A 23879-nucleotide genomic window follows, 5' to 3' on the forward strand; every position below is an offset into this window, starting at 1 on the left:
AACTATAAAATCATGAACCTGTAATATTTGACACCTCATTTTATATTTGAAAAAAATGAGGCTCGTAGAAAGGGAGAGACTTCCCCAAGGACACATACCCATTTAAAAGCAGAACCAGAAGTACGGACCTAGTTCTTATATTTCTTAGTCCACTACTCCACTAAATGCATGTACCTTACTTACATTTAAATTCTGATCTTGAAAACTTGAGCTAGAGGTACAGGCTTACAATTTTAACAGCTTATATCACCATCTCCTATTCCCAAAGGGTCTTATACAAATTATTTGGTCCATCCTGGTGAAACCTGCCATCTTCTCTTATTTATACTATTCAAAACAGCTATTAAAAGTGTTAAAAAATATAAGCTATATATGTAAACTATATATATAGTTTTAAAATATAAACTATTAAAAAATATTTAAAAAACAGTATCTGCACAGTTTTCACGGTTTCCACTCTTGCCCACTTTAGTCTCCCAAACAATAGGCAGACTGATTCTTTCAAAAGATAAATCAATCACATCACGTTATTCTCCTACTCAAAACCCTGCATTTGGCTTCCTATCGCACTTAGAATAAAATCCAAAATCTCTCTCAGCCAAATGTGATCTGGCTCAGTAATATCTGCCAAACCTATCTCCTATCACATTCCTTCTCACTCACCAAGTCCCAGCAATGCTGGCCTCCCTGTGGCTGTTTCCTGAGCACTCTAAGCATGTTCCTCCTCAAGCCTTTAAACTGGCTGATCTCTCAACCTGGAATGCTCTTCCACAAGACAGCTTTATCCTCTTCTTATCTCAAGTCTCCACTTAAATGTCACCACCTTAGTAAGCCTTGTTCTGACCAAGTCTCCAACAATCTTCTATCATTCTGTATTCTTCATAGCCTATACCTGGCCTTCTCTACCACTAGAATGGTTTGATGGAGGCAGAGGCTTTCTTCACTGATCAATCTCCAATGCCTCAGACACCTGGCACGTTAACACGTACTTATTAAAAATTTATTTAATGATTGGATCCATTTATAGTTTTACTTACTAATTCATTCAATAAGCATTTATTGTAAATTTGTAATATATCAAGGAGCGGACAGGCCTTGCAGATACAAAGATAAATAAGAAACAGTTTTGTTCCACTTTGGTTTGTTAAGGAGTCTGGTGTCTAACAGAAACTGACTGACATATGAACAATAAATTCCTAGGCAATTTGTTAAGTACTATGAAAAAAGTACTGGCAAAGTACAATGGGAGAACCAAGAATAGGGCCTCAACTCTGCCTATAACAAATGAAGAAAGCCTCACAAAGGAAGCTGCCCTTAAATTAAGTCTTAAAGGATACATACTATATAAGTCCCACATATACATGAATTTGGGTGAGTGCTTTATCTGACAGCTTCTTTCTTTAAGAGAACTACACTTAGCCATCCCTACTCGGCTCAGCTACCCTGAGACAGAATTAGGTGCCCTATTCTGTACTGTCACATGCTTATGCCATTCATATGCTTACTACACAATACTGTCATTGTCTATAAACCTGACTTGTCCAAATCTCCCATTAGATTCCAAAATCTACAAGGACAATAACCAAATCTTAACTATTATATTCCTGGTATCCAGTACAAAGCCTGTTTTTAATACATAAGCTATTAAACTAATATTAAAGCCCTTATGATGAGGTAGTGCCAAAACACAAAACTAAGGACAATGTTACATTAGGTTCTAGAGTAGAATTTTATTTAAACTAATTTATTGTTTTAAAATACAGCATGGCTATTGGAGAAACTTTGAGAGGGACAATAATGCTATTAACTAGAGTTATTAGTTGATCATTTTTCTAATAATCATAAAAACAGTTATCAGTGAGTTAGAAGCACTATGCTAAGGACTTTTTGTAGGATATTCCCATTTAATCCTCTTATTAATCTTGTGAAATATTATTAACTCTAAGTGTGCAAATGATGAACCTGAAGTTCAAATGAGTTTAATAATTTGTCTAAGGTGATACAACAAATAAGTAGGGGAGTAAGAATTCTAACTAGGTCATTCTGATTCTAAAGCCCAAGATCTAATTTCCAATTTTATAAGGCCTTAAAATTATTTACAGCATTTCTCAAGTCTGGATGAATTTATATTACAGGTTAGCTGGAGCATGTTTCATTTTGCTAAGAGAAAAAAACTGACATACACATATATAAACTGATCTGTACTTGGTCCAAAAGTTAAAAAACAAACAAAAAAGCCAACCTGGAATTTACTCTTTCCAGTAGACACCACTGAAGAGGAAGGGAAAAAGTTGATTTTCTATTTTAAAAAAGCTGAACAGAATAGAACTGAATAGAAAACATTTCTATTAAAAAATTGACTGCTAGTTTAGTATTTTATCATGGTTACAACCAGTTTAATTCCCAAAACACTAAACTATTTTTAAATGCGTGAGTCATTTGTCTCTTATCCTTGTAAGATTCAGTGCTGTGACAATTAAACTTAACAAGAAACATTCCATTTGGTTGGTGTGAAATAATACTTTTAGTCTTCCTATATGCCATATTAGAGTTGAATCTACAAGGGGATAATGAAGGTTGGACCTCCGGATTCATACAATTGGCTCAGGCAATCTATAAAATTATAAAAACACTGAACCAAGTTTGGAAGGGACTGCTTTTACAGCATATTAATTTCACTTACATAGTCACTTTGCTAAAGGAGGCTAATCTAATTTACAAATTGGCAGTAAAAAAATAGCAATGCAAAAAACAGAGAACTCAACTCACTCATGAAAGGTGGCACCCAAACAGTAATTAATAAAGTACAAATTGAATAAGAACTAGTTTATATGACATTTGAAGACTTGAACACTAATAACTTGGTGATGGTGGTAAAAACTTTTCAGCAACACTTCTTACTTTAAAAAAATCATGAACTCTGAAATTGTTCTTGGTATTTCAGATTATTACTAAAATTTCATTTGGTACGTCTAGCATTTTTACAATAAAACAGTTATTTAATATGTTTTTCCAGAGTTATATTTCATTTATAGATACTCCATTATTCCTCACAAAAGAAAAGCAGAAGAAAAACATGTTGATACTTTATAGAAAAAGGTCTGCGGAACAGATGCTTCTCCACTGTAGAAAGGAGCCAATTCCAGTAAGGAATACAATAGCATTTCAATCAGTGGTCATCATGTGCCAGGAATGCAAAACAGAGTACTGATGATAATCCAGGTTATGAATCATAAAATCCACATGGAATACAAATATTTGAAAACATTATTAGGAAATCCTACTCCATTGCTAAGACAGATTTATGCTATAACAGTCTGAGAAATAACCAGACTTTGCATTAGCTAACTTCACACATTTATTACTTTAAAGGATTTTCTAAACATTCAGCTATTCTTTGATTTTAAAGATATTTACACAAATACTTTAGAAAGCATTTGCTATATGTAACAATGAGATAGACCATTTCTTAAATATTAAATATTTCTTAAATAGGTGTCATTCTAATGGGAAATATTCTAATTATTTCTCATCTTGAAATATTAAATATGTCTGTATTACTAGTACAATATGCAACAGCACGTTAACAGCATACAGCAGTGATCTTAATGGTGTCGATTCAACTAGACAATGCCACTGAGTATGTATTCTGTTACAACATAAAAAATTTGTTTTTATTTATTTATTTTTCCATAACTATTTTGTAAGGAAAAAATGAATATGTAAAATATATAAGTGAACCAATTATACAAAAAGTTGCAATACTATAGAGGTCTGGATATCTTTCAAACCTGTTACAGGTGCTAATCAGGGATGACAATGAAACAGCAAACAATGTAACAAACGTTAGTCTAAATGCATAAGTGAGCTTTCAAGATATTAAAGGGAATCCACACGGGCCCCCCAAAGAGCTGGAAAACAGTGAGAATAAGCTAAATCAGAACTTACGGGCTGCTTTAGGGGTATAAGATGATGGGGGTGGGGTGGTGATGGGGATTTTAATGGATAAAGGGGGACAAGAGACAAGTCCTTGAGTTCTCTCCAAAGTGGAACTGAAACCCCTGCATAAAGTTGGGGATCTTGAAGGTCTACGTCCTCAGTGAAAGGGTGAGCAAGAAAAAAAATGTACTCACATGCAAAGAAGGTAAGACATGCAAACTTGTCTCTGTCACTTGGGCTTCAGGTAAAGACGGGAAGTGGGGGTTGCTTCTTTTTAGAAGCTTAAGACACAGTTTCAGTCCTTTCTGACATGACTTACAAGGTCTGGGGAACCCCATGCTAAGAAATTAGCCTATTGCAGTCCTACTATGGAAGTACCTGGGGTGCCTGATAGAAACAAATAAAAATCCACCCTATGTAGGGACTCAAACTCAATCTTCAACCCAGAACTCACGTATCATTCTCAGAAATAAAACTGAGCTAGAGCTGAGCTCACAATTCAAAAGATAAACAATGAATAAATAGACAAGCTACAGAGAATGGGTATGAACAGCAAACAAGAGAATGAAGACTCCCTCCTTAAAATTAATTTAGTCAACTTAGAAACCTGCATCTTTCTAAGACAAAAATTTCTAGGATAAAAATTAGTAGTATACAGTGGCATTCTAGACTGGAAAAAAACAAACAAACAAACAAACAAAAAACAACAAACAAAAAAACCCAAGCACAAACATAGAAATATTCTGGCTAGAAGGGAAAGCATTAAGTCAGTTTGGCTGCATTAAAAAATGATCTACAGTTTACAGGGTGCTCTAAACACTAAGAACCTGCTTAAGTTGTTTGCAGAGAAGTGACAAGAACCTTGGAAACTAAAGGATGACTTGGAGAAGAATGGAGAAAGAGCTTGGAATCAGAAGGTTATTACTGAAATCCAGATTCGACTGAAAAGGTCTATAGAAACAAACCACAAGTCAAATCTGAAAGAAATCATGAAAGAAGATCAATATATTAAGGAATCTTTCTGGACAGTCAAATATCAAAATAATTCCAATACTCTGAACATAAAGAGATGAAACTGACTCTAAAGAGAAAAGTGTGATAGGTTCTAATCTGAATAGATGAAAACAGCCAAGAAAACAAACAATGCCAGCTATTTGTAACTAAAACACGACTTAAGAGAATTTGCTACTTCATCACATGATTAAAGTATTGAAATCTTACAATCAATTTGTAATAAAGGGTCAAATAAGAAATCAACAAGGCATGTATGGTGTGAGTTCAGGGGAATGGACATAAAATTGGGAGAAAACTGTGGCAGGAATCTTTCACATCTCCCTGGGCATAACTAAATTTGGGGCCGTTATGCTAACATGCTAACCTATATCAATAAATAAATTTGAGTTATTACTTGAATTAATAAAAGCAAAAATCAAAGGGTACCACTGTCCATTTGCTTGTATGACTCACAGCAAGGAAAAGCTTGATATACGAATGCACTAAAAATAGCTCTCTGCTACAGCAAGGTCAAAGTACTGATGGGAACCACACAGCATTAACTTCAAATTCAACAGAGGGGAGAGCTTACCCCACCACCTCTTTATCAATTATCCCTGCAGCATCTATTGTTTCTGTTACCAATGAAATGGCCCACAGCAGAATCAGCTGGTTAGCTCTGGTCTCATTAGGACCACATTCAACCCAGCAGAGCTAAGAACTACTGAGAAGACATCAAAAATACCTCCTTCAAATAGCTGCCCTTAAGCACTGCTCCAGTGTCTGCCAGGCTGAAAAAAAAAAGTAATAAATTGGTATTTACCAATTAATAGCTACTAAGATTTACAGTATCTGAAAATCTGTACAAAGAATGAACTTTCTTCCACTGCTGTAAGTAGGTGGTCCTTCTATTTCACTGAGAGAGCAGCGTTAATGGCTTATACAGCTGCTGTCTTTGACATACCTGTCTTTAACAAACAGAAACTTCTGCCTTCATGGATCCTAACTTTCTGCATGTTCACAGGCATGTTTTAAAGTTACATCAAAGCATTCAAGATCTCCAAAAGTCATAAAAGACTTGTTCATCAGTACAAGCCTAAATGGTGAGAAGGCGTGTGGGCAGGACTTCAGAGGCTCCATGAAGCAAGACTGCACAAGTTCTTGGCATTATATTAAAAGTTTCCAAACAAAAGATTATCTTACATCCCCTGTGCACAATAGTGACATACAATAGAGTAAATTAAAAAGTAAAAGCAACCTTAACCATGATTTTTCTTTTTTCTCCTCCAGCCAAAAGCATGTCAAAAGATTGACAAAATATGAAGATTATAAAATCAAATATTTTAAAATAAAAAAAACCTTTAAAAATTGTTGTCACAAGCAGTTTATAAAAAATCCACAAGAGGGCACCAAAGACAAAACACTGGAACAAATTCCATTAATTGGAGATTTACACAGAAAATACAGGTTCATAAAATACTATCAATACTTTTCCAGCTAATTATTTTAAGCTGATATATTTCAAAATATCATAACCACAGCCATGTTGTAAGTTATATTTTTAAATAAACAGTATTTCTTACAGGACAAGTTGCCTACATTCAGTAATCTCCCCAATAACTTCCATATACTAGCAGAAGGCCAACGAACAGTTGTTGATTCCACAAAACTGACAGAAACATACAATAGGAAATATCAAATATTCATATTTATCACTGCATTCTAAATTGATTTATATTAAAATATTTATGATTGAATACCTTGTTTGTAGAATAAATATAGTGGCTACTCTGTCTTTGAAAAGAAGTTTTTCCTCATCCTTTCTTTACTTTTTTCTGTTCCATTATGATACTGTTTAATAGCAAATAAAAACTTAAATACAGAAGAAATATCACTGTATAAGCTTAGAAATGATAAGATATTATGAAATGTTTTGTTTTTTTTTTTTCCCAGCTTCTAGAGGCTTCCCCACACTCCTTGGCTCACAGCTACCTTCCTCCATCTCCAAAGCTAGCAATAGCAAACTGGCTCCTCCTCTTATCACTCTGATGTTGTTTATGTAGTTCTTCCTCCATCTCTGACCCTGACTCTTCTGTCTCCCTCCTCACCTTATTTTTTTTTTTAAGATTTTATTTATTTATTTGACAGACAGAGATCACAAGTAGGCAGAGAGGCAGGCAGAGAGAGAGAAGAAAGCAAGGCTCCCTGCTGAGCAGAGAGCCCAATGCGGGGCTTGATCCCAGGACCCTGGGATCATGACCTGAGCTGAAGGCAGAGGCTTTAACCCACTGAGCCACTTATGAAATGGTTTTGAGAAATCACCCTCTGAAGCATTAAATCAGAAAACTACCTGAAGCACACTAACATAAGATTAATTTTAATGTGTAATTTACATTAATGATACAAATTAAACTCTGGAGCAGAGTGTCAGGGAAGCCAACAAACCCCCAAGAAATCCTCCTCTACACCCCCAACCAAGTATTTATCACATCTGGTTTAAGAACTGCTGAAGGGGATGCCTAGGTGGCTCAGTGGGTTAAGCCTCTGCCTTTGGCTCAGGTCATGATCTCAGGGTCCTGGGATCGAGGCCCACATTGAGCTCTCTGCTCAGCGGGGAGCCTGCTTCCCCCACCCTCTCTGCCTGCCTCTCTGCCCTCTGCCTACTTGTGATCTCTCTCTGTCAAATAAATAAATAAAATCTTAAAAAAAAAGAACTGCTGAAGGAAAATATTCAGTACCATTATGTACCTTCTTCATTTTAAATGTGAATACATCCTGTGCTGGTGATAATCACGTGGCACTATGCCACATAATAAGGAGTAAAAGTCTGGTAGGAGCCATTATAAAGGTTTTATTACAAAGAAAAGTAGACATTATATATATAGCTGTTGATTCAAAAATTAAATATATAATAATACTGTGTGCAGGCAGTGTGCTAAAATAAAATAGTCTTTGTCCTTGAGAAATGTGCAGTTTAGTGAAAAGAAGCAGAAAGCAGACAAGTCAGGTAAATATTCTCATAGAAGTAAACAGAGGATACCATATAGGGACCACAATAGAGCACTTGCTCATCTGAAGCTTAGAGAAGCATCTTGAAAGGTTCCCCCTTCCCAGAGGAATCAATGTCCAACATGACTCCTGAAGGATAAAGAGTTTGTCAGATAAATGAGAATGAAGTAAGAAGTCTAGAAAGAAGCAGCAACTTAAAATTTCCTTTAAACACTTCTTGAGCAATCCTATTTTTGCTTCTGGTTTCACTACCAACTACAAAAAGCCTGCTGACTCCTAATTGCCCGTACTCTCCCTTAGTGGTCAAGCCTCTATATCCAACAGTCTGCTCCCCAAAATGATTTGGATGAGCCAGGGGCACCTCAAATTAAAAAAGTGCTAAAGCGACCCCATTTTACCCAGAAAGTGGCCTTGGAGAGAGGGCTGCTGGCAGAATATTTCACCACAGTATAAGGGGTAGAGAGAAAATGTGGTTAAGTGAAGAAACAAAGACTCTGACTATTCTATCAGAAAGTTTGTTCCTTAATAATTTGTTGATTCGTCCCCCCCCCCTTTTAAAGGTCAAAATATAGCTACATGTTTAGGTTGAAGAAGAAGGGCCTAGAAAAAAGAGATAATGTGATTGACAGAAAAGGAAAGGCAAGTAGAGAAGACACCTTTCAAGGGAGGTGGAAAGAAAATCAGGCGGCAATAAAACAACAATTTCTGTCCATTACACATCTCTCTATCACAGTGCTTGGCATAGCACACTGTGATCAGTCATCAGCTCCCTTGGAGTCTCACCATCAGACTGCAATCTTCCTGTAGACAAATTATCATGTCTTAGTTCACTTCTAGATGAGTTTTTATGAAGGAAAAAAAGATATATCTTCTGAAAGAGGGAGAAAGAGAAACCTAGTGAGGATACAAAACGTCTAAGTTAGAAGAATACTGAAGTCTAGTTAGTGCAGTAAGACAAAAAAAAAAAGATACAAAAGTCATAAAAATTGGAGAGAAAGAAATAAAACTAACTTTATTTCTAGATGACATGACTATGCAGAAAATTTCAAAAAATCTACAAAAAAACTCCTGGAACTAATAAGCAAGTACAACAAGGTCACAGGATGCAAGGACAAAATACAAAATTATCTGCTTCCTATATATTCCAGCAATAAAAAAATTGGAATTTGGAATTTTAAAAAAATTTTATCTTAAATGCCAACTCAAAATCCTTAGTTTTCTGAATGAAGCAACTTGGAATTTAGGCCAACTGATGGAGTCTGTAGTGTCATAATTTTGTTAAGGTAGTTTGTATCTTGCTGTATTCAAATGGAACAATGGTAGACTTTGGGTATTCAGTGGAGCTAAAGAGAGTTGGTTTCTTTCCTGCTTGTTTTTTAAAAATTTTTTTGCAATTTATTTAAACTGAAGAAAAAAAAAAAAAAAGTTCATCCATTTCCCTCACTCCCTCATCACCCACCCCTGCCTCTTGTAGCAATTCATCTGTCCTCTGTATCTATGAACTCGATCTTTCTGGAAGATTCCACATATAAGAGCGATCACATGGTGTTTGTCTTCCTCTGACATTTTGCTTAGCATAAGGTCCATCCATGCTGTCACAAATGGCACAATTTCACTTTTTTATGGATGAGTAATAATAATCCATTGTATATATAATAACACTATTTATTTATCCATTCAACAATTGATGGACACTTAGGTTACTTCCATATCTTGACTATTATAAGAGCTGTAATGAGTATGGGAGAATGCACATTATCTTCTTGAACTACTGTTTTGTTTTCTTTGGGTAAATACAATTGCTGGATCGTATGATAGTTCTATTTTTAATTCTTTGAGAAATATCCATGCTGTTTTCTACAGTGGTTACACCAATTTAAATTCCCACTAACAGTGCACAAGTGTTCCCCTTCCTCCACATCTTCGTTAGCACTTGTTATTCCTTGTCTTGATAACAGCCATCCTAGCAGTTGTGAGGTGATATACTGTGGTTTTGATTTGCATTCCACTATCTGTTGGGAGATTCTTGATACTGATTCAATTTCTTTGCTGATTATGGGTCTTTCAAATTTTCTTTTTCTTTCCGTTTCAGTTTTGGTGGTTTATAGTTCTAGGAATTTGTCCATTTCTTCCAAATTGCCCAATTTGTTGGCATATCATTGCTCATAATAGTCTGTTATAATTGTGTGCATTTCTGCTGTGTTGGTTGTGATCTTTCCTCTTTGTGATTATATTTATTTGGGTCCTTTTTCTTTTCTTTTTGATAAGTCTGGGTAGGGCAATTTTGTTAATTCTTTCAAAGAACCAGAGCCTAGTTTCATTGGTTTTTTATTTGTGTATCATTTATTTCTGCCCTAATCTTAATTATTTCCCTTCTTCTCTGGTTTTAGGGTTTATTTGCTGTCCTTTTCCCAGCTCCTTTAGGTTTAAGTTTGGAATGTATATTTGAGACTTTTTTTGCTTCTTAGGGAAGGCCTGTATTGCTATATATTTCCCTCTTAGGACCACCTTTGCTGTGTCCCAAAGGTTTTGGATGGTTATGTTTTCAATTTCATTTGTTTCCATGTATTTTTTTATTTCTTCTTTAATTTCCTGGTGGAGCCATTCATTCTCTTTCTAGGATGTTCTTTAACCTTCATGTACTTGTGGTCTATCCAATTTTTTTCTTTTTCTTGACTTCAAGTTTCATAGTGTTTTGGTCTGAAAATATGCATGGTATGACCTCAATCTTTTTATACTGGTAGGGGCCGGACTGGTGACCCAGTATGTGGTCTATTCTGCAGAATGTTCCATGTGCACTCATAAAGAATGTATATTCTGCTGTTTTAGGGTGAAATACTCTGAATATGTCTGTTAAATCCATCTGGTCCAGTGTGTCATTCAGAGTTCTTGTTTTCTTATTGATCTTCTACTTAGATCATCTGTCCATTGTTGTGAGTGGGGTGTTAAAGTTCCCTACTATTATTGCTTTGTTATCAATGAGTTTAAGGTTGTCATTAATTGACTGATAAATTTGGTTGCTCCCACTCTGGGGGCTTAAAGTTTATAACTGTTAGATCTTGTTGGATAGACCTCTTTCTTCTTCATCTCTTATTATAGTCTTTAAACTAGGTTTAAAACCTAGTTTGTCTGAAATCAGTATTCTAGCTTTCTTTTGATGTCAATTAGCATGAAAAACAACCCCTCACTTTCAATCTGGAGGTGTCTTTGGATCTAAAATAAGTCTCTTGTAAGCAAGAGACTGAAACAGGATCATTATCTTACATTTTACACAAAAACTCAAAATGGATTCTATTTCCATTGGTCCTATTTCCAGTCTGAAGCTGACCCTTTGGAGCACTCTATGATCAGCAGACGTGGCACACAGGGGAACAAGGTGGGGGGCAGGACGCCAGTCTTGTTCTTCTGAGGGAGAGGCCCATGGACTGGGTCATAGTCAGACCTGCTCTCGCAAAGATGCTAGGCCTGGGGGAAGGGGAGCACATGACTCCAGCCTCCACTAGTGCTGTTTCCACTCTGAAGTCTAACTATGCTGGGGGGAGGGTGGACCCACCTTCTGGTGTCTGGGAAGAGGAACTCATGGCCACCATTATTTAGGAGGCCCTCACAGAAAAGTGAACAATCTCTCTCCTGTGTCCCAGGCTTTTGTCAGATCACTGCCCTCAACCTGTTGGTGGCATGTGGCACCACAGTTCTATTTTATTTCTGCCTGGGGCCTGGGATTCAAAACTCTAAATCTTAAAGGGCCCGCCAAAGTGCAGACCCATTCCCCTCCCCAGAAAAGAACCCCCCGGCATACCGGGCACCATTCTGTCCCAGAAAAGCAGTTGCATGGTGTGCATGGTGGTGGAAGTCTTGCGACACACAGTGAAAAGCTGTGACCAGGTTTCTGCTCTCTGTGTGCGCCTCTGTCCCCTACTGCTGAACAGCTGCTCCATGGCTCCTGGAGGGCCCTTTGTTCTTGGAGAGGCAAAATACCCTCTTCCAAATGTACTCCAAGAAGGGGAGCAATCTCTCTCAGTACAACCCAGGGGATCCCCTCACTGCAGCATATTGTGTAAACCATACATGCAACTCTCCTGCTCTCTCCCTTTCTCCCTGACTTCACTCCATGAAAAGGGCTCTCTCCCCTCATAACACCTTGGCTTTTCTCTCCCTCCATTCTTAGCTTTGAACCTTGCATCTGTCATATTCTCTTGCTCCAATTTTGTAGACTGTTTTCTTAATCCTCAGATGGAATTCCTAGTTGTTCAAAATGATTTGATGTTGATCTAGCTGTGTTCAAGGGACAAAGCAAGCAACAGGTCCCCCTACTACTCCACCATCTTTTTTTTTTTTTTTAAGACTTTATTTACTTGAGAGAGAGAATGACAGAGAGAAAGCATGAGATGGGGGAGGGTCAGAGGGAGAAGCAGACTCCCCCATGAATGGGGAGCCCGATGCGGGACTTGATCCTGGAACTCCAGGATCATGAGCTGAGCTGACAGTAGTTGTTTAAACAACTGAGCCACCCAGGCTCAGTTGACCTGCATGTCTTCTTTTAAATAAAGTCTATTCAGATCTTCTGCCCATTTTTTAATTGGATGGTTTGGTTTTTGCTATTAAGTAGTGTAAGTTCTCTCTATATTTTGGTTATTTGCCATTTATCAAATATATGATTTAAAAATATTTTCTCCCATTCAGTAGGCCGTCCTTTTATTTTGTTGATGGTCTCCTTTCCTGTGCATAAGCTTTTTAGCTCAATATAGTCCCATTCATTTATTTTTGCTTTTGTTGCCTTTGCTTTTGGTATCAGATTCCAAAAAGCATTGCCAAAACCAGTGTCAAGGAGCTGTCTATCTCTTCTAGGAGTTTTATGGTTTCACATCTTACATTCAAGCTTTGAATCCATTTTGAGTTAGTTTTTGTGTAAAATGTAAGATAATGATCCTGTTTCATTATTATTATTATTATTATTATTTTTTAAGTAGGCTCCACACTGGGCATGAAGCCCAACACAGGGCTTGAACACACAACCCTGAGATCAAGACCCAAGATGAGACCAAGAGTCAGATGCTCAACTGATGCAACCAGATGTCCCTTCCTATTTCATTCTTTGGTATGTAGCAGTCCAATTTTCCCAACACCATTTATTGAAGAAACTGTCCTTTCTAGATTGTATATTCTTAACTCCTTTGCTGTAAATTAATTGACCATTTAAGGATGGGCTTATTTCTGGAATCCCTACTCTGTTCCATTGATCTATGCGTCTGTTTTTATGCTAATACGATATGGTTTTGATCACTATAGCTTTGTAATATAGTTTGAAATCAATGAGTCTGGTGCCTCTGGCTTTGTTCTTTCTCAAGATTATTTTGGCTATTCAGGGTCTTTTGTAGTAATATAGAAATTTTAGGCTTTTTAAAAAAATTTCTATGAAAATGCCATTGGAATTTTTATAGGGATCTCACTGAAACTGTAGATTACTTTGGGTAGTATGGACATTTTATAATAAAGATTCTTCCTATCCATAAGAATGGAATATCTTTCCATTTATTTTTGTCTTCTTCAATTTCTTTCATTAATGTCTTACAGTTTTCAATATCCAGGTCTTTCACCTCCTTGGTTATATTTATTCATAGATGTTTTATTCCATGATACAATTATAAATGGAATTGTTTTATTAATTTCTCTTTCTCATAGTTCATTATTAGTGTAAAGAAATGCAACAGATTTTTGTATACTAATACTGAATCCTGTGAATTTATTGAATTTATTTATTAGTTCTAATAGTTTTTTAAACGGAATCTTCAGGGTTTTCTTTATATAATATCATGTCATCTATAAACAGTGATAGTTTTACTTCTTCCTTTCCAATATGGATGCCTTTTATTTCTTTTTCTTGCCTAAATGTCTGCTTAGGACTGCCAATACTGTGTTGAATAGAAGTGGTGACAGTGGATCTTTGTCTTATTTCTGATCTTAGAGGAAAAGCTTCTAGTTTTTTGCAGTTAAGTATGATGTTAATTGTGGTTCTATCATATATTATTTTATTTTTTATATTTTATTTTTATTATGTTGAGGTACATTCCCTCTATACCTGCTTTGTTGAGAGTTTTTATCATAAATGGATGTTGAACTGTGTCAAAGGCTTTTTCTGCATCTATTGAGATGGTCATATGATTTTTAGAGGGGGGAGGAGTAGACAGAGAGGGAAAGAGAACCTTGCTAAGTGAGGTTCCATGCCTAGCATTTCAGTCTGACAAGGGGCTTGATCCCATAACCCTGAGATCATGATCTGAACAAAAATCAAGAATTGGACACTTAACCAACTAAGCCACCCACGTACCCTGAGATGATCATATGATTTTTATCCTTCATTTATTAATGTGGTGTATCACATAGACTGATTGGTGGGTATTGGGACACAAATGTATAAAACCAGAAATTACTTACAAAAAGAAAACTAGAAAATTTACAAGCATGTGGAGATTAAACAACATGCTACTGAATAACCAATGGGTCAACAAAGAAATCAAGAGAGAAATTTAAAAAATACATAAGACAAACAAAAATGGAAAAATAACATACCCAAATTTATGGGATATAGCAAAAGCAATTCTGAGAGGAAAGTTCATAGGAATAAATATCTACCTCAAGAAACAAGAGAAGGCTCAAATAAAGAACCTAACTTTACACCTCAAGGAACTAGAAAAAGAGCAAAAGAAGCCTAAAGGTAGTAGAAGGGAATAACAAAGATTGGAGCAGAAATAAATGAAACAGAGACTAAAAAGACAATAGGAAAATTCAATGAAATTAAGAGCTGGTTCTTTGAAAAGATAAACAAAATTGACAACACTGTAGTTAGACTCCCTAAGAAAAAGTGAAAGGACTCAAATAAAGTAGAAATGAAAGGAGATGCTACAACTAGTAACACAGACATACAAAGGGTCATAAGAAACTACTATGAACAATTATACAACAAACTGAACAACCTAGGAAGTGGATAAATTCCTAGAAACATACATCCTGCCAAATGTGTATCATGATGAAATAGAAAAATAAAAAATAGAAAATCTAAAGAGATCCATTACTGGAAAGGAGATTGATTCAATAATCAAAAACAAACAAACAAAATTCCAGGAACAGAGAGCTTCCCTGGTAAATTCTACAAAACATTCAAAGAATTAATACCAATCTTTCTCAAACTCTCCTAAAAAACAGAAGAGGGGGAACTCTTCCAAACACATTCTACAAGGCCAGCATTACCTTGATACCAAAACCAAACAAGGATGCCACAAAAAAAAGAAAATGATAGGCTACTATCCCTGATGAACACAGATATAAAAATCATCAACTAAATGTTAGCACACTGAATTCAATACTATATTAGAAGGATCATATGCTGTAATCAAGTGGGAATTTTTCCAGGGATACAAAACCAAACATTTTTAATAGAAAAAACAACAACAACACCAAAACCTATCCTAAACCCCTTAGATCTAACAAAATATGTATAGAATCTGTACGTAATGATGAAAGAAATCAAAGTTCTAAATAAGTTGAGAGACACTCCATGTTTGTGGATTAAAAGACTCAATACTGCTAAGATGTCATTTCTTCTTTGGTGTATAGAGTCTATTAAATCCCAATACAAATTTAGCACGCTAGTTTGTAAATGTTGACAAAACGATTCTAAGGTTTATATGGAAAGGCAAAGACCTAACAGCCAACACAGTACTAAGGAAGAAAAATAAAGTTGGGAGACTCACAATATCCAATTTTAAGACTTCTATAAAACTACTATAATCAAGAAAGTGTAATTTTGTCAAAAAATTGACACATATATCACTGATAAATCAATGGAACAGAATAGAGCCCTGAAACAAACCCATAAAAACACAGTCTACTGATCTGTGAAAAGACACAAAAGGCAACTCAATGCAGAAAAGATAATCATTTACACAAAGGGTACTGGAACAACTGGACAACCACAGGCCAAAAAAAGGACCAAGACACAGACGTCATGGCTTTCACAAAAATTAACTTGAAATGGATCACAGACCCTTGACATTACATGCAAACCCAGAAAACTTATGGGAGAAAACATATGAGAAAATCTATGTGACCTGGAATTTAGCGGTGGGTTTATAGATAAAACACTAAAAGCAAGATCCATGAGAAAAAAACTGATGGGGGATATTAACTAAAAACTTCTCTGTGAAAGACACTGTTAAGAGAATAAAAAGAAAAGCCATAGGCTGGGAGAAAATACTTGCAAAACACATATATTATACAAGACGTGTCCAAAATATTCAAAGAACTCTTAAAAATCAACAGGAAGAACAAAAAATATAAAACAAATGTTAAAACAGGAGAAATTACTGGACACTTTATCAAAGAAGCTATATAATTGACAAATCAGCATATAAAAATGCCAAACATCTCTATAATGAGGAATTGCAAATTAACACTGGGATAGCATTAAACACTTATTAGAATGGCTAAAGTACAAAAACACTAACTCCTATGAATTGCTGGTGAACATGCTAGGCAACATGAACTCTCATTCATTGTTGGTGAGAATACAATGGACAGTTTGACAAGTTCTAGAAAATTAAACATACCATAAAATTCAGCAATTATGGTCCTAGGTATTTACCCAACTAATCTGAAAACTTACATCCACATAAAAGTCAGCATGTAAATGTATACAGTAGCTCTATTCATAGCCTAAAACTGGAAGTAATCAAGATATCCTTCAGTAGGTGAATGGTTAACCAACTGTGGTATATCCACACAATGAAATACTATTCCGTGAAAACATGAGCTAACAAAAAGACATGGATGAATTGTAAATGCATTTGGTTAAGTGAAAGAAACCAGTTTGAAAAGGTTACATGTCATTATGGAAAATGCAAAACTACAGAGAGTTTACAGATGAGTGATTACAAAGGGCTCAGGGTTAGAGGAAGAGTTGAACAGGTGAAGCACGGGGATTTTTTAGGGTGATGGAACTACTCTGTATGACACTAAAATAGTAGATATGTACCTCCACACATTTGTCAAAACCTATAGAAATTTACATGGTAAAGACTGAACTTTATTAAAGCACACGAATTTTTAAAAATCACTTAAGAGGTCAGGAGATCCCAGAATGGGATGCAGAGTCTCTCTCTCGTGCGCACGCGCGCTCTCTCTCTCTCTCTCACACACACACACACACACACATCTAATTGTATTACAAATGTATAAAAGAATGGCACTGAAGGAAGTAGGCAGAAAGGGTACTAACTAATCTGAGTAACACTGGACATGAGTCAAGTCTGTAAGACTAAAAATAAAAGGAACAGTACGTAAGAACTTTGTTCTAGTTGATAAAGTTGTTTCCATGGGACTATGGATTAACAATTCTGAAACTACTATACATGTATACAGGAACTGAAATATTTAGCTAAGGAGTAGTAGGTGATGGGAGCCAGATTTCTCACCATTGCAGTGGGAGGTAATAAACAAGCAAGAGGAGGCACATATAATGATCCATGTCGTGATGGGTTAGAGTCAGAGATATCAGTATAAACTCATGTTCAGCTTAACATTGATACAGATGGAGATACACAGAATCAGATACATACAGATATATAGTTTATAGGTATGTGTTCATACACAGGTTAGTATGAACACATTTGCTTTGTCAACTGAGAGGGTTTATAATACCCCACAGCGGCAATAAGCCAAGTCCAGCTCTTGGGTTTGAATGCAATTCTCTAATTAAAGGAACTAGGCTCCTAGGATTTTAGGATCATGGCAGGATATATACAAGATATATAAGTATCTTACAGTGTCAGAGAGTAAGAAAATACTAAAAACAAAACAAAACAAAACAAAAAACCCTAAAAAACCCACAATGATGGGGGTATTTCAAAGACACAAAGGTGCCAAAGAGAAAAGGCTCCCGACAGTCAAAACTAGACACTTTGAGAACAAAATAAATAAAGTGGTATTAAATTCAAATGCAAAGTGTAAATTAAATAACCATGAATCACTGACATAAATTATTGAATAAATGGGAAGAACAGACAAATTCCCTGTGTAAAAAGATTCCATATAAGTTATATAGACACTCTGCCCTCAAACAGGAGGGGCATAACTCTCCACTCCTTAACTATGGGCTGTATAGTGTGGTTTCTTTCCAAAGTGTAAAGTATGGAAAGGGGAAGAGAACAATATTATTGTGAGGAAACCCGATAAATACTACCTCATCCAGGTGACCATGGGTAACATCAAGAGTAAAATGTCACATTCACAGAATGTGAATTGTGACATGACAAGAAGTATATACTTAGCAAACTTCAATATGTACATGGTTTAATAAAAAAAAAGAATGCACAGAAGTCTGTCCTAGTTTTAAAACGGCATCCTTTACTGGACAAGATTTTTTAAAATTCATATGGCAGAAACAATCCACATACCTTCGCTTTATACTCTGCTATTCATGCTCCTTGGTGACAACAAAATGTTCCATTTTTAAAGTTCTACTAAATAGAGCAACTCTCATTACAGATACTCTTTAAAAAGGTGGCATTCTATAGGCAATTTAAGTATTTACAGTAAATATGAAGAAATACAGTTATGTTATTTAATCATCTCACACTACAGATTTGGGAATATCTTCCACTAACATCTAAGAAACAAATTCTTTCTTACTATGTTATACAGTTGACCCATCTCAGAATTAAATTTATATCACATGCTCAGAAATGCTCAAAAAAATTATTTGTCATGTTTAGCAATGCTTAAACTAACACAAAAACCTTGATATTGGGATTAACCTGCTGCAGAAATCTCTGTTTGCAATTTGTTTAATTTTTTAAATCTGCACAATTACCTCAACACCTATCAAAACATGTCAATTTGTCAGGATGTATTCTCATCAGACTAGCTTTTTCTATAATAGGTATAAAAATCAAATTCATAAGGCACTATTTCCACTCATATCCCATACCTTTCTTGAATAAAAAAATATTTTAAGGAGGTTTGTTTATAATAGTTACCCAGGACACAGGTGTACAGAACTAAAATTTTTAAAAACAACATATCTTGAAATGGTTATCATAAACTGTTTCCTTTTCAAAGTCACATTGAGAGTTGATGGAAATATCTATTTAATTTTAGGCCACAAATTTTTCTCCATATGTAGTAAGCTGAACTCTGTAGAAGAAAATTAAATTTGGAAAAATTATAAGTTGATATTGGTATAACTCATAAATTCTCAGGAAATTGCACTCACTGAGAATGGAAAAAGCAGGATCCACAATGAACCTCAAGTATTAATACTGAATATCAAATATAAATGTCTCTTACAATGTGGCAACTCAATATGGTGAATTTCACAGCTCTAGGTTTTTAGAATTAGGAAAAGAATTCAATATACATTATCTCAAAATTTAGCTTTATAAAATTTTCCAATGGTCCAGGGCCAACATGGCTCTGTGTCCCATTAGTCCATTCACTAGATAAGGCACAATCCAGGGTCAGGACCAAAGACAGCTACTATAAAGGCTGTCAAAGAATATAGTCCTCCAGGATAAAAATCAATGCAGAAATAAAACTTGGCAGAACAAATCTCCCTCCATGCTGAAAAAAAACAAATTCTTCTTTGAAATAATCAAAAATGAAGAAATGAATGGGGAAAATCTCAATGAAAACAACTAGGATATCAAAGTATCTATCCCCAAACTCCCGGCATATCCTAAAAGGTAACCAGTCTCCAGAACTATAACTAGCAAATTAAAAAGCATGTTTAATTAGCCAAAGGTAACCAAGATGAGTTACAAATGAAAATAAGGAGAGGTTACAAAGCAACAACCTTGACATCACAGATATAAATGTTAAGACAAATGTAGCATCAATCAGATAATGGTTCCTTATTCTATAATTATTCTCAAACACTGGGGCTGAAGATTCCAAGAGTGTACCTTTCTTTAGTCCACCATCTAAAATTAGTTCTAACAGACACAGTAGTTCAAAAAGAAGAGATATATCCATTTACTTCTATGGTTAACAACTACTAATCTGCCTTAAATTGCCCCGATTTTGTGTAAGTTACCTTTTAGAAGCTTCCCTTCCCTTCTTAGGTCACTATTACAAACTGTCTAACTAATCCAGAACTGAACAGGCTAAAATTTTTCTTTGAATTGTGATAATTTATGAGTATTCAAGGAGTTTATAAACATTATAATATATTGAAGTTTTATAGACTTAATTATCTACATTAAATATCATATTAAAAACTCAGTATTTCAAATTACAATTTCAGGAAAAGCCAAGAAATGACAAATGGTAAGAGTTTCCATTAAAATGGAGGCTTGAACATATGGGTTTAAGCCTATCTCTCCCAAAACGCTTCCAAAATTATAAAAGCCAAGAAAAGGAAAACTCATAAAGACAGAGATCACAAGAGAGGAGAAAACAGCAAACAGGATGTCCAAAAATCTGGAAGCTAGAAAGCAGATAAATCTGTAAGTAGCAGCTAACTCACCAGACCAAAGAAATCTAAAACTTAAGCTTGCAAGGAGAGAAGTCACAAGAAGCAAGCACATTCAGGCCTCAGAGCAATGAATCCTAGTATCTTTTACAGTAAGGTACGTAAGTCACCTAGTTCTACTCTTACATACAGTGTCCAGCAAGCAATTTTAGTGCTTATGATAACATCACTAGACCTTTGAAGTAAGTCCATAAAGTGAAAAGTCAGAGATGAAAACAAAGGAAACAGAGACAAGGTAGGAAGCAAAAAAAAATTCAAAGTGATAATATAAGAACAATGAGGAAAAGGCGGACATGTTGGAAATTAAATTATTTCACATGGGAAAAAAATAGAAGGTTTAGAAGATAAACTTGATGAGACCTCAAAGAAAAAACGAGAAAAAAAAAAACCAAAAAATCATTGAATGATAAATCGAAGAAGTCCAATAACCAAATAAAAGGGGTGCCAGAGAGAGAAAGAGAGAATATACAAGAGCAGAGAGAAGAGATGAAAGAAAAGTACCATGAAAAAGCAAATATAAAATTACACAGCACTTAATGGTATTTCTAAAGTGAAAGGGCCAAAAGACACCCCACACAATGAATGAAAAAAAGATCTACAAGGCACATTATCATGAAAGCTTTAAATAACAGAGAAAAGCTAAGATCTAAAAATCTTCCATAAAACATTCAAAAGTTCAGGTATCAGACTGTCATCTGTCTTCTGATGAGTCAGAAAACAGGACAAAGCCTTCAAAATTTTAAGGGAACATGGTTACTTCCAATCCAGAATTTTATACCCAGAATTTTATACTCAATCTCTCAACGGTAAAGGTAGAATAAAGACACGGTCAGATAAACAAGTTCTGGGGCGGGGGGAAACAAAACACAAAACAAACAAAATACCCTGCTAATGTCTGGAAGCTCCTGGGAGATAGGGGCCATCACAATGAGGAAGTAAAACAAGAAACACAAGATAGAGAGAACAAAGGATCCACTACAGAACAGAACAAAAGGAAAGTCATAGGATGATACTCAAGGGAGGTCCTAGGGTGCCTGCTGCTCAGGACTCCAGAAAGCAGTCAATACAGATTAGAGGAGGAGAGAGGACAGAGAAAGAATGAGTGGAAAAAAGTAGAAAACTAATAAATGATCTGTGTTTGAACATACACAGAGTCTACTGCTCCTACAGAGAGTGTAGGAATGTAACATTTGAGAAAAACCAATTCTTTTTAAGAATTTTCATTTTGACCAATAATTTTATCTCATATATAAATATTCCTCATGAAAACTAATTTACTTTCAGGAAGTAAAGGAATGAGAATAAATTTTCTTTACTGTTTTTCGTCAAATATATTTTTTATAACCTTAAAGCAGGTTTCCAAAAATCTCTATCAATTCTTCCAAACATATTTGGCCACTTAAAGTATGTCTTAAAATACTTAAAAAGAAATTGTGAATATAAATATTGGTTCAAATGTGATTAGTGACATCATCTTGGTGGCCCTTTGAGTAGCAAAACCAGCAGCAGCAACAACTACTACCAAAGGAACCAAAAATGAAGCAAACCAAATAGTAACAAAACCAAAATCTGGCCAAAATGTTATAATTAACAACAATATTGCTGGCATAAGTAGCAGCATTAATAAATATGAAAGTTAAACTTTACTGAGCAGACTATGTATAATATAGTTCTAAGTGCTTAGATATTTTTTAAAAATTATATTCCCACAGGAATTCTATTAAGTGTGGTCTATCATTAATTCCCTTTTTACAAGTGGTGAAAGTGAAGTGGCCAGGTTAGCAATTTGCCCAAAGACACAGAGTTCTATGGGAACACAATGAGGACTAAACTCAAGCAGTTTGTCCTGCTCTTGGATCAATTCTACCACTTAACCAACTAGGTATATGAGAGGCTTGGGACTAACTGAAGCTGCTGATTTTATAGTTCTGTTCACCACCTCGTTCAAAAGGCTCTCACCAGGTAGAGAGATATGAAGTTCCCTTAGTAAATCAGGGGCAGGGAGGAGGAGGAAGGTCTTGAGAAATGCTCATATGGAGGCTATATCATCACCTGTACAGGAGTGAATTTTTCAAAGCACCCCTCATTTCTCCCCACACTCATGCCAAGAATCAAGGCTTCAGTGAGTCATTTAAAGGGGATATGCCACCTTAAGACATTAAGAACCACAGCTTCAGAAGCTTTGAGTTCAAACCATAAATAAATCACCAGAAAGTCCCCATTTCTTTTCCAAAAACAGAACCCCTAAGACATAGTCCCAGGCCAATTAATAGGCAAAATCTTTTTCTCTGAGTCATTGCTAAACTAATAGGAAATCAAATAACTTTCTTTAGATGGAAGTGAAAATAAAGGGCCTGACATAAGCATACAATATATACATGCATATTACACACATGCATGCAACATCAAGAAGTATCCCACTTTTTTACTCAACATTTCACTTAATATAACATTCTTCTACATCTGTTCAACTACTTGTCTTTTACTGAACACTGTGATCTGCATGGGAAAAGCCTAAACTCCAGTGACAAAGCGACTCTTGTAAACTCTTTATCAATCTTTTAATCTACTTTAAAAATAACTGCTTGTCAATGGTGCATTGGGTGCCTTATCTCATAAATTCAACTTATTAACACCATCCATTCTGCTTTTAAGTAATCATCCAACATACTACATGTGGAATGTTTGCCTTATTCTTTTACTTAAAAACAATAAGCACTAACTCTTTTACTGTATAAATATTTAAACATTCATTCAAGTGTCTGTATAATATTTCAATAAACCATACCAGCTAACTTAAAACTAGCCTTTTAAAAAATCATTGGCTAATTAGAGTTTAAGAACTGCATGGGAAGCTTGAAGAAAGGATATTCTTATTATGCTGTGGCTGAAAATTTAGGACATTGTGTAATAATAACCAGAGAAGTAAAAAATGTACCTATTAACCTGGGAGATTACCAGGCAGAGTGTTTAAGGTGATGCCTAGTTTCTTCCTGCTACTTACAACAAAATGCAAAAGGAGAGAGAAAAAGCTTAAGAAAGAATAATTAAACAAAAAAGGAATCAGGACTTACTGGTTTTGTAAATTCCTAGCCTCTCAGACAGCAAACAATGCTACAATTATGAAAAAGCTTCTACACAAACATCAAATCCAAAGCACATTCAGAAAATAGTGTTTAAAAATCAAGCTGCAGAAGTGACTGGAAAATCCTTTGTTAAGACTTCAGAAAGAGTCAAGATGGGTTAATAGGGCTTTTAAGAAGCTTAAAAACATTGCCCCATAGCAATCTTAGCAGGAGCCTAAGGTAAAGAAGCAATTATTTAAACCAAATATGTGAGCATCATCTGTTCTAATGGAGTGAACCACAGTAAGATTTATAGGACACCCACAATGGGTTTTTGTTCTTGTTTT

The 23879-nt window shown here is 35.4% G+C and overlaps 1 protein-coding gene across 1 annotated transcript in view; it reads right to left on the reverse strand.

Moving 5' to 3' along the window:
- STK3 (serine/threonine kinase 3) overlaps positions 1-23879 on the reverse strand; it is a 273554-nt gene that overhangs the window by 84640 nt on the left and 165035 nt on the right. The window lies entirely within an intron of this gene.

This window comes from Mustela nigripes, chromosome 3 (genome assembly GCF_022355385.1).
Source record: "Mustela nigripes isolate SB6536 chromosome 3, MUSNIG.SB6536, whole genome shotgun sequence".
NCBI lineage: Eukaryota > Metazoa > Chordata > Mammalia > Carnivora > Mustelidae > Mustela > Mustela nigripes.